The sequence below is a fragment of the Diachasma alloeum genome, unplaced genomic scaffold (assembly GCF_001412515.2).
Source record: "Diachasma alloeum isolate Michigan unplaced genomic scaffold, Dall2.0 Dall_scaffold_00468, whole genome shotgun sequence".
NCBI classification, from domain to species: Eukaryota; Metazoa; Arthropoda; class Insecta; order Hymenoptera; family Braconidae; genus Diachasma; species Diachasma alloeum.
In genome coordinates this window covers 149,419-161,311 of record NW_021680601.1, presented here as the reverse complement: position 1 = coordinate 161,311, position 11,893 = coordinate 149,419, and positions in this window count along the sequence as shown.

Genomic DNA, 11,893 nt, shown 5'->3' with positions numbered 1-11,893 from the left:
GAAAGTTAATACAAAGTATGGAATGAGTGTAATCGTTCATTTAAATAATGCCCATTCAGTTTTCCTGAACCGAAGGACGTCAAAATTCTTCATCGAAAATCCCAAACAATTCGATGACTTGTTGGATGAAATCAAGCGAGGATCAGCTAAGTTGGAATACCTGGGTGGGGAATACAATGAAATTAAATTCCATGCAGAGGATGAGGGGAGTACAGCTTAAATGACGAATGAAATAGAACAAGGATCTTTTTTTTTTTTTTTTTGTCTTTATTCATATATTTTGTATACAAAAAAATGATTCTTTTTATGATTATAACCAATGTAATAGTATATAAGAAGTACATGAATAAATTTTACAATTGAAAATATTTTTTTCTTTAAAAATTATTACACTTCACACAATCCCTTATCATAGAAGGTGGCCCATCAAAATTATCACCTCTGGTTTCTCGATGATGTTTCAAACAAAGTTTACATCCTGCAATGGACCAATCAGCTCGCATCTCATCAGTCAACTTGTCCCAAGCATCATGAACGTGTGACGCAGCAACAGTACTTATAAATGAGTGGGGTAGGTAGGCAATATCCTCACAATCCATTGATTTCAAGTTGTGTAATTTGTAGTATATATCGAAGGATCGTTCAGCAGATCGTTTTATCATCTTCTTCAAAATCCATTTTTGAAGCTCCGCAACATTCTTGACAGCACATGCCATATTATCCTTAAGATGACTATGGTAAGGACAAGCGTAAGATGGTAGTTCTTTAAATTCTGACAATGAGGGGGTATTCTCGAAAGATTCCTCCATATCAGCTATCAACGTTGCTATGGAAGGACTGCAAATTTTCCGCAACCATGCTTTCTTCTCTGCACCCTTAACATAAATTCTCTTGATCCTTCCCCACGTTTCCCACTCTTTTCGAATCATCTCTTCAACTTCATTATATGATCTAACTCCATAATTCCATGATAGCCCATGGTGATGACGTTCGAGCCATAAATTTACACTTCTATATTTTGGTGACAGACTGTAGAATGGTATCGGTGGACGGAAAAACCACACTGATGGATCAACATTCGCAGCATTCAAAGCTGTGTATGCCAGCTCCTTCACAATAAACTCGTTGAGAGGCGTTTGGAAGCCTTGTACATCCACGAGTAGCTCCATGACAACTAATGAAGCGAGGCTGCTGAAATGAGAATTTATGTTTCACCCCCCCCCCTTAAACTATCTTCCTGACCCCTCCGCTTATGGGGTTATAATGTACTACTCGATCGTGCAAAATGAGACAATAAGCAGCAGTCTCTGAAGAAAAACTTGATTTGGTTTCAAACTCCAGGCGAACATCCACTGGACCAAATTTCAAGGATTCATTTTGTTTAGAGCAATCAATGACTACTAGTGGTGTAATATCTCGAAATTGTGTCTTGGTTAATAATGGATTATTCACTTGTTGATCATAATATGAGGCTTGAAAGTTCGAATACATATCATATAGTATCGAATACTGATTCTTGGCCATATCTACATCCAAATTTCCATATGGATAACATTGAGAATTGAGGAATAATTTAACATCAGCGATGCTGCAATGATCAAAATTGCTAGCGTTTTTCTTATCCTTATTTTTTCGATCTGTTTGGAAGCCTAGAATGACATAACGTGGTTTCTCCAGCTGAGTTGTGGTCTTCACCGTCCACACGTGTTTTGTTGTCGTCGGAAGCATTGGATATTCATATAATTCCCATGATCTGAAGCTCATCGCTATGGCAGGATCTTTCTGGATGAAATTGAGCAATTCGATTTTTTTAGTATCCGATAGAGTGACATATGGGATCAACCACTCAATTTTAGTGAAGCTGATCTTCACATCCTCTTTTGTGGTTTGAATCAAAGCATTGTTATCATGACGAGCTCTGATCAAAACCAACTCATGTTTCACATTGACCATGATTTTCCGATAATCTTCAGCAAATCCAAGCAGCATACTTAGTGGGATGGAAATATCAAAAAACCCATTACCATCGGTTAAACTCAATTTCTCTTGAACACCCAGCCATCCTGTATTTTCCATTGAATTACTTTGATTCGGTGTTAATGACACGAGATTTTTCATGAGAGTGGTGATACCCACATTCTTGACTTTATCTATCTCAATAGCATTAATTTCATAGCGGATCTCTTGGAATAGATGACAAATAGCGTTATTCACAAATTTTGTAGTTGTAGAGATGGCGTTGTCCGATTTAATGAGTTGACCAGTGATGTGCAAGAAACTTTTGCTCGGTAAAATGCAGAGATCCTGATTTTATACAGTTATTTTATACATTCGAATTTCATCGCTATTATCCAGGGCCGTCGAGGCATATGGCTGATGTGCATGGATCTCGTAGTGAGCGATGGAATCCTCAAACACTGGAGGGAGTTTGATGTTTAGGCTCTCGTCCATGGTGTACAGCAGGTGAATAAAATTTTTATTTGACAGAAATGTTTCTTCCACTTTTTTTCTCGACCAGACCGACACTCTCGAGAAATTTCACGTTCTGAGGTGTTAACATCTTGAATCCAGCAGATGAACTGATTGAAGCGAGGGATGATCGGGGGCTTTTATAGGAGAAGCCTATCCTACGATTATACACAATGCCCATGATTATCAAATAGACTTGATATGCAGTCTGATGGTGATTATTTCACCTCTAAAATTCACCAAAACACCGTCTTGATCGACTATTCGGAGCTGCAAATCGTTAATTGTTTTTACCGACACCGGTAAATAAATAACTTGCGATGGTACTTCGACAATTTTATATCCAGGTGGCACTACAGGGAAAAATTCATGAATCGTATGAACGTTATCGCTGTTATTGCATGCTCCAGTGGTGATATTACATTCAACTCGTAAAGCGTTCACTTTGAGAATGGCTACGGGCTGATCCAGACTCATGAGTTTTATTAGCTTCTAAAACTCTAGGGGTAAAACCGAGAAGTCGACCAATCGAATTTGCGGGCCTCAAGTCCAAGTCTTTATCACATGACACTTCGCTCCGTAACGTATTATTATTACTTTTAATTTTTATACTAATATTATTTTTTTCCACACTGTTCACGACAAATTTTGAAATATCATCGATTTCGTAACTCCCCGTTGGAATAGTGATAATTGTATCACCTATATGTAATTTGTTATTGCTCGTATCAACATTTGGAATGGAATTGAACGTTAGGAATTCCACGAGTCCAAGAACATAATTTTTCTCAGGAGAAAGTTCAATCGGAGGAAAATATTGCACCTCCAACACTGATGATGCTCCTGAGACTGTCAAGGTGAATGAATCACTCATGATTTCTGTACAACGACTAATGAAAAATCATCAACGTCGGCTCTTATATAAGCGTCCGTTGAGAAACTCCAAACATAAATGCCCAGAATTGAATGTATTCCAGTGTTGGAAACGTTCATGATTATATTTTATGCTACCAACTCCTCAGGTAATTGAAGAGTTCTGTGGGAGGTTGTAGGTTTCCAAAGCTATCGAAATAGGTGATATCGTTTCCTATTTTCTTGTATGCAACCCAATGAGTTCCAGGACCCTCTTTATCATCCAGATTGATGATGGCTGATTCATTATTGAAGGGTCCATTTTTTGGTAAACCATTGCGCATGAAAACTCCTCGGAAATGTGGAATTTTCATGAGTTTTGCATATTTTCTGATATCCCCATCCGTCAGAGCCCTGCGTGGTAGCATCGTTAATAGTTTTTTGGCTTCAAGTACAAGCCCATCCCTTTTTTATATGGTTTGAGGTGTAAACCTTTGCCAAGTGCAATGGCTTCCATAGTTTCATTATGTCTCTTATTTTCTGCGAGTTGTTGTTTGGCAGCTTTTGCACTATTCACAGCTTTAGCAATTCCAGCAGCTCCTCCTGCTAATGCTCCGGTGGCACTCAAACCCGCGAATAGCGGTACGAGGAAGGGTAAGATTCCCCCAATTTTTGATGGGACAGGAATCACTCGTGGAATAGTCACTCGGCTTCTTCCTCCAACCTTTTTAATGGCTTCTCTCGCCCCGTTGAGTGCCGTTTTGATGGCATCATGTGAACCGTTATTCAATTTGATGGACTGTTTGGCAGCTCTGATGATTGTTCCCATTGCAACTTGCTTTTTAGCCTTCCCCCTTTTCTTGACTCGCTTTTTCGTCACACGTTTTTTCCCACCCATGCCTAATTTCTTTCTAGTCTTACCACCGGTGCCTGATTTTTTCACGCCCATACCTAATTTGGTTTTAGCCTTCATAGCGTTTGTTACAAATAAAGCTGCCGCTTTTTCCTCCACAGTGGCGTCTGAGACCGAAACTCGTTGCCAGGCTCGTTCTGCAAGTACCTTATCAGCTTCGTGTCGTGCTGCAATATCCTCACGATTTTTCGAATAGGCAATATCATGCGCCTTACAGGCCGAATCGAGTGGATTAATCCCAGGATCTCCTCGAGCTAATCTTTTCGATAATTTTGTGCCGGGTCCACAGTACTGGTAGCCTGGTAGATGTAATTCAACGGGAAGGTTGTTGATGATTTTATTCAATAACCCTCTCCCCTTTTTTCTAGAGCGTGATCTGTGCACAATTATATCTATTACGTCAAGAATGGGTTACTTGACACAACTTTATTAAATTAAAATTCAATATATTGAACCAAAGAAACAAGATTAAATTCAAAGATCGTCTCGAATTTAAGGAATAGAATTCAAACACAAAACCCATTTACGAAGGTCCCCTTTTACTTCAATTTTCTAAACCCCAAAAAGGTTTGGAATCAAAGGTTGGAAAGGTTCACTTGGAGTAAAATGAAAAGAATTTTGAATAACTTTAAAGTGACTCAATAGAGTCTATATTTTAACAAAACAAGTAGAAAAGTATAACTACAACATTCGACTTACATTCACTGCTCTGCTTTCAGTCGTAAAGTATTTTGTATGTGGTTAAAAGTAATGCCGCACTGAATTTAAGACGTTGGATTAAATTCTTTATTTAAATGAATAAAATAATTAAAAATGTCACAAGACTTGGGATTTCAGAAAATAATTTAGTCACGAAAGACTAAAATGGAAATTAAATAGTCATCCAAGACTATATGAAAATTAAAGGTCGCGAAAAACCCGAAATATCGCCTTAATAGGTCGATAATAAAATTGGAACTGTGTCCAAAAGAAACTGGAGTATACTAACTCTCAGATATGAGCTACTACTACTACTGTAGCGATGACTACAAAATGCAATCGGAACTGTAACTGTCGTGCTGCTATCGCGCACAAGTCTTTATAGTTTATCTAGGAGGGTGTGTCCTCAGAATGCATAGGGAAATTTCGGGGACCAATTACAAATGACTCTAGCCGAAATTTCCCAGTCCAGTGGTTTGAAATCTCCTTGTTTCGAGATCAACTCCATCTCTTTACATGAAGATGTTTTTGGGGTGTAGGCGGTCTTTTCTATTCCCCAACAACCAATGAAAATTGTTTTAGGAATGCCCATATATTCCCTCCACAATTCTCTTTTATCTCTTATTTTCAACTTAGCGTTAACATCTTTGTTATTTAATTTTTTAGAAACAATTCAGATAAATTTCATGAAATGTTATGATAAATTATAATTCATTGAAGAAAAATAGTAATCTAATAGTAATTCAATAATAATTCAATGACATAAAAATATTGTTTAAACTTTAATTATTTTGTGGTTTTCCCACGTTGATAATATTTCTTAAACAATTATGATAGTTTAATTAATATCCGAAATGGAAAATTATTCATAAAAGAATCATTCTGTTGTATGATGCATTTTACTATTTTTGTGTCACATGTTCGTCAATGTTTATGTCATTTCCTCCATGTGGGAAACGAAATCGTTACTCTATTTTTATATCAAATATTTGTCGTGGGAGTTACAAAATTTGGACCCACGCTTAGAATTTGTTATCAACAGTTTTCCGGTTCAAGAGTCCAGTGTTTATTGAAATTTACGGTCACACGTGGAAAGTACATGATTAAGGAGACGAGACTAGACTCAAATGTTTACAGTGCATCTGATATTGCACAGCTGATATCTCCTTAATCTAGGAGAAACTCGACGTTGGGAACATTTTTATCGTTCACAGATGTGTGCAGCCGAAATATTCCCAACATCGAGGGGGTCACTTTCCCTCGTCACAGAAGATAATTTGGGTTTCAAAAGTCGCTTCTATCACTGAGATAATTGAATGACGACGTAAGAAAATGAATTAAAATGAATTTTCTGACGGATGTCACATATCCGAAGGAGAACTGAATGATTTTGCTATAAAACCACCAATTTATAGATTTGTCCCTCAGTTGTGATCAAGATGGAGTTAAGTGCACATCCCAGTGGCTTACCCGTCATTAATTTTGATTCAATCACTACAAAAGATGCCAACAATAAGAAACGTCATGGCTCATTGTTGCCAAATACAATTCGCGCGGTTTTCTGTGGTCCATCCAATTGTGGGAAAACTAATGCTCTACTCAGTCTTATAATTCACCCGAACGGTCTCCGATTTTCAAATATTTACATGTATTCAAAGTCCCTCTTTCGCTCAAATCAGTACACCAAAAGGGGATAAGGCTTATGGTGTTCGTAAACTTACCCACAATTTTATGATTGGAGACTCTCCCATATATTTTGATGACGATTTTATTAAAGTGAAAACCATGAAATACGCTTGCACCGAGGGATTGCTGGAGCTTCTCTTTATGAAAAATCCTGATAACAATTTGATAAGTGATAGTGATATTGATGCATATAAAAAAATCATCCTCGCAACTAATGGGCATCAGAGAAATTATAAACCTCGAGGCGGCATCCGAGAACAGAAGGGTGAGAAATATGAAAAATATATTTCACGCTTTGGTACGTCAAAGTACTCGGGCACCGGCCTTCTACCTACTTTTATGAGGGCTCGACGCCCCAACACAGTGGACTATATTTATTGGGATGATCCTAATGAACTTGTGGATCGTCTTCGATTACTCGTGGCATCCCAGAGAGCTGGAAATCCGAGCCATGATAATGAAATTATATCAATCGTCGAAGAACTGCGTGAGGCTGGAATTATATATTAGAGTACACACATTGCCACCTTTTATCATTTGCGAAATGAGTGTTGACGTGTTCGGTCGTCACTTAACTTCTGATAGTGGCTCCCATAATCGAGGTCCACCGGGTGTTGGATATAAACTCACGGAAGATGGCAATTATGATCTTCTTGGTAAAAAGCTAAGTAACGTTGCAACACCAGTGGACCCACATGATGCTGTTACACTCGAGACTTTGAATACAAAAATTCATGAATTGGAAATTGATGTAAAACGGAAGTGTGCAGATATTAATAGAAGGATTGGCAGGTTGATGAAAATAGTGGAGAAAACTCCAAGCGACCCCAAAAATGTCACAGAATAAATTGGATGTTGTGACAGAATTGCATAGATCAGCACGAAGAAATTATCTCAGGCGACGAGTCAAAATTCGTGATCTAGATGAGACATGGCAGGCAGATTTGGTGGATATGACGGTTTATGCAAAAAGTAATAATGGAAATAGATTCTTGCTCACTGTAATTGACAATTTTTCCAAGTTTGCTTGGGCTGAGCCATTGAAAAGGAAAAATGCCCAGGATGTCACGAGAGCTATGAGTTCAATCCTCCAACGGGGGCGTGTGCCGAAACATTTACATGTTGATGGTGGCAAGGAGTTTTATAATTCTGAATTTCAAGCATTAATGAAGAAATATAATATAAATTTATACTCCACATTCAGTAATTTGAAGGCATCCATATGTGAACGATTCAATCGAACATTGAAGAGTAAAATGTGGTTTCAGTTCAGTCTACGTGGAAATTCCAAGTGGATTGATATGTTGCCAGAGCTCATGCACGAGTATAACCATCGAAAACATCGAACTATCGGTATGAGGCCTGTCGATGTGACGAGAGAAAATGCTAAAAAAGTGTGACTCGTTTATGCAGACTTTCGTGTGAATAGAAAACAACCAAAATTTCACGTGGGTGATAAAGTTCGCATTAGTAAAGCAAAACATGCTTTTGAGAAGGGTTATACGCCTAATTGGACTACCGAAATATTCACTATTCGAAAAATTAATTACACAAATCCAATCACATACAAGTTGGAGGATTATAAAAATGAATCGATTAGTGGTAGTTTCTATGAGGAAGAACTCCTCAAGAAAAGAAAAAGAAAAAGCCTTGAAGAAAAATGGAAATAGACATTACGTTAAATGGCTGGGGTTCGATAACACTCATAACAGTTGAATAAATATCAAACAATAAGAAAATATAAACAAAAAAAAAGGGTGGTGGGGTGTCAGCAGGCTATATGAGTGACGACTAATCTTGAAAATCATCAGTTTTGTGTGTGTATGTTCAACTTGACAACATGATTGTGACGGTTATTGTGTTGCAAGTCCTTGCAGTGACGCTCTGTCAGGCTGCGGATTTCCTGAACACGGGGATTCATAACCAAAGCGGTTTGCATTATGAAGTAGCAGGGAATGTACGCTTTACAACTGCCGAGTAGCGTCTCGCAACTTACATTGATTTGAGGAAATTCATTTCTCAAAGACCGTTGGTGACGCGAGAAATGCGGCAAAACATGAATGAAACATGTAAATATCATGCTGAAGATGAAAAATGTGTAACGGTCCTTCAAGCGGAGAATCTCATGATGAAAGATGAAAATGTGGAAAAATATATCAATCAATTCCTCTTTTTCATGAATGAATCGATGAGTGAATAAAATTATGTAAACTCCGGTTTCTTTGGGATCATTTCAGAGACTTTTTTCAAATCCTTGAATAACACTCAACTTGATTATGGACGAATACTGAATAAAACCAGTGATAGTACTCGAACACCTATTATCCAAACGGGATTGCATCACCTGCATGATGAACTTGATGGAATGAAAAATCGGACTGCGGTGAGTCTCACAGCACTCCACGATGCGATCAAATATATAGAGGAATTGGCGAAAAATGGAACTTTTTATGGACAGCCTTATCATACAATGATGAATCGAATGAGGGATTGGACTGATCATTTGACAATGGAGTTGGATGATTATCAGTATACTTTGCAGACAATCATCGACGCTGTGTATTTGGCAAAGGCTGGGGTGGTTCATCCTGAGTTATTCACATATGAAATACTCGAAAATGCTGTCAATAATTTTATTACAACCAATCAGGATCCATCATTGGTTTTTCCTTTGTCGAGTGAACAATTGCACTCTGAAAAATTGATGAAAATTTCTAAGACAAATGTTGGGTATCATGAGGGAAAATTAGTAGTAGTATTGAATATTCCATTATTGAAACCGACAGTTTACTACCTGTACAAAATGTATTTATATCCTACAAGTCAAGTGTTTGACCACAGCCAAGGGTCAGCGTACATTCAACCTCGACGGGACCACCTGCTGCTTAGCCAACGTGATTACACCCTGGCACGCTCCGAGGACATTGCCGAATGCCTGACCGTCGATGATCATCAATATATTTGTAAACTGAAGTATCCATTTTATGATGCTACCTCTCAACCAATTTGCGAGGCGGCAATGTATATGACTGGTAGAAAACTTTCGCCTCTTATTGATTGTAGAATCAAAGTGAGTTCAAAATTTGAACCATATTGGAAGCAAACTGCGAAGGGGTGGCTATATTCAGTACCCAAGAGAGAGGAGGTGAATGTTTCGTGTGGGGGTGAGTGGAAAGATTCGATCAACATCACTGGCACAGGAATTCTTCAAGTCAAAACGGGGTGTGAGGCGTTTACAACATATGCAACGATGATTGGATATCAACAATTTGTAGAGATATCAGTGGAATAATCACAGCTAGAAACCTAAATGTTACATCGATGATAGAAAACAAATATGTAGAATTCCTTCCCTCCTATTATGTACAACTAGATGAATTTTTACATGAGTGTGTGAAAGATGAACATTCATCCAATACTGTATTATTTTTCGCGATAGCACTGGGAATTTTTGTAATTTGGCTTATAGCATTACTGCTTTTGTTAGTTTTGAGAGAGGATGAAAATGGGAGTGTGATCATTGGTTGGATTAAAGAGACACATGTATGATGATTTCAATTGAATAAATACATTTTTTTATTGGAAACATTTTTTTTCTTCGTTTTTTATAAATTATTTACAATAATATTATTTTTAAATCCATATGGTAAAGTATCTGTGGTATCTGGTAGAAGAATACGCTTATCATCGTGCCAACTTAGAGCAATTTTAGTTTGATTAATTGTATACACATCATGTCTTATAGATCTGATCATGTTTTGCGGCATTGAAATATTTTTATGCTGATCCAAACATTCTTTATAATCATTGAATGTGATATGCTTCAACGTCGACCTCTTAACTCCTTTGGCACGCGATTTTTCCCGATCTTCACCCGACGCTTAGAAAGTATACATTTTCGATCGTAGTCCCCAAACTCGGTCATGACCTTACCATTATTCTCATCTTTCATTAAACCTAATTTTTTCTTGTTCTCTAAACGCATATTATATACATTATCTACAGGGTAATCCGAAGTATCAAATTTATGTATATGTTTCTTCATAACTTCATAAATATCGCGTGCTTGAAAGTGATAGATAAGACTATCTGTGTCTGTATACAATAATTTTGCCTTATCCTTGTAAATCTTTTTTACAAAATTATAATGAAAATCGTAAATGTACGTTTTAGAAATATCTAGAATACTGAAGCCTACATATATTGATTTATTCAATCTAATTTTCGTGCGACTCATTTGGATGATGACTAAGTCATTATCGAAGATAACACTGCTATGAAAGTTAGGTTTCGAAATCCAATTCTCGGCACCCCATCGCCCTTCCCATTTTGTTATCAATTTCACATCGAGTTGTTTCCGAACATTTTCCATCGTTTTCCCGAAGACTGCGTTATTCATCAACTTGTAGAAATTTTTTTCAAAGTCGTTGCTAGATTTTTGTCGGAGACTTGTATTGAGATCAATATACTTCCCTAACCAAGCGCTTTGAGAGAATTCCAAGACTCTATGAATTTTAGTAATTTTAAGTCCTAACTTACAATACTGTTTCAAATTCTCATAATGAATAATATAATTATTTTTTGAGTGAAGAGTCGTCAATAGTTTCGGTGATTTCGCTTGGCCATTAGGAGGTATAATATGTTCCGGGCACAATGGCAAGTCTTTATGATGCTCGTGCAATTCCTCTGGATACTGCAGATCAACTTCCAAAATATATCCAGTCGTTGAATCAGCTGGAATTTCCAGGATTTTGAGGGATGAACAATCTTCCAGCCAACGGAAATTTCCAGTCGGCAAATGATGACTCATTGCAGCTCCATATAAATTATTCACATCCAGATACATTAAATATGATTCTTCATTATGAGATTCATATTCTTCATCCTTCATATATCGATTATTAGCCTTTGCATATCGATTTGAACACTGCGACAAGCCTCCCCTGATACCTTTTTCGATGAACAGGAGCATTTCGGCATCTGTGAATAATTCTAATTGAACTCCAGTCATTTTTAACATTGCATCGAAAGCCAGACCCGGTGCAGTGTAATAATGAAGAGGATCCAACTTGTATGAGGCAAAACAACTATTTCGGACATTCTTGAAAATGTCAGTCAGCAACAATACATCAGTTTTTAAATATAAATCTGCATATTCACCGAGTGTATTTATATTGAAATTTCTCCATATATTACACGCATGGCTATAGTCTTGATCAGATATGTGTTCATCATTCAAGCGAGAGTAAAAATCTTCTTTCCGTGGTAAACGTC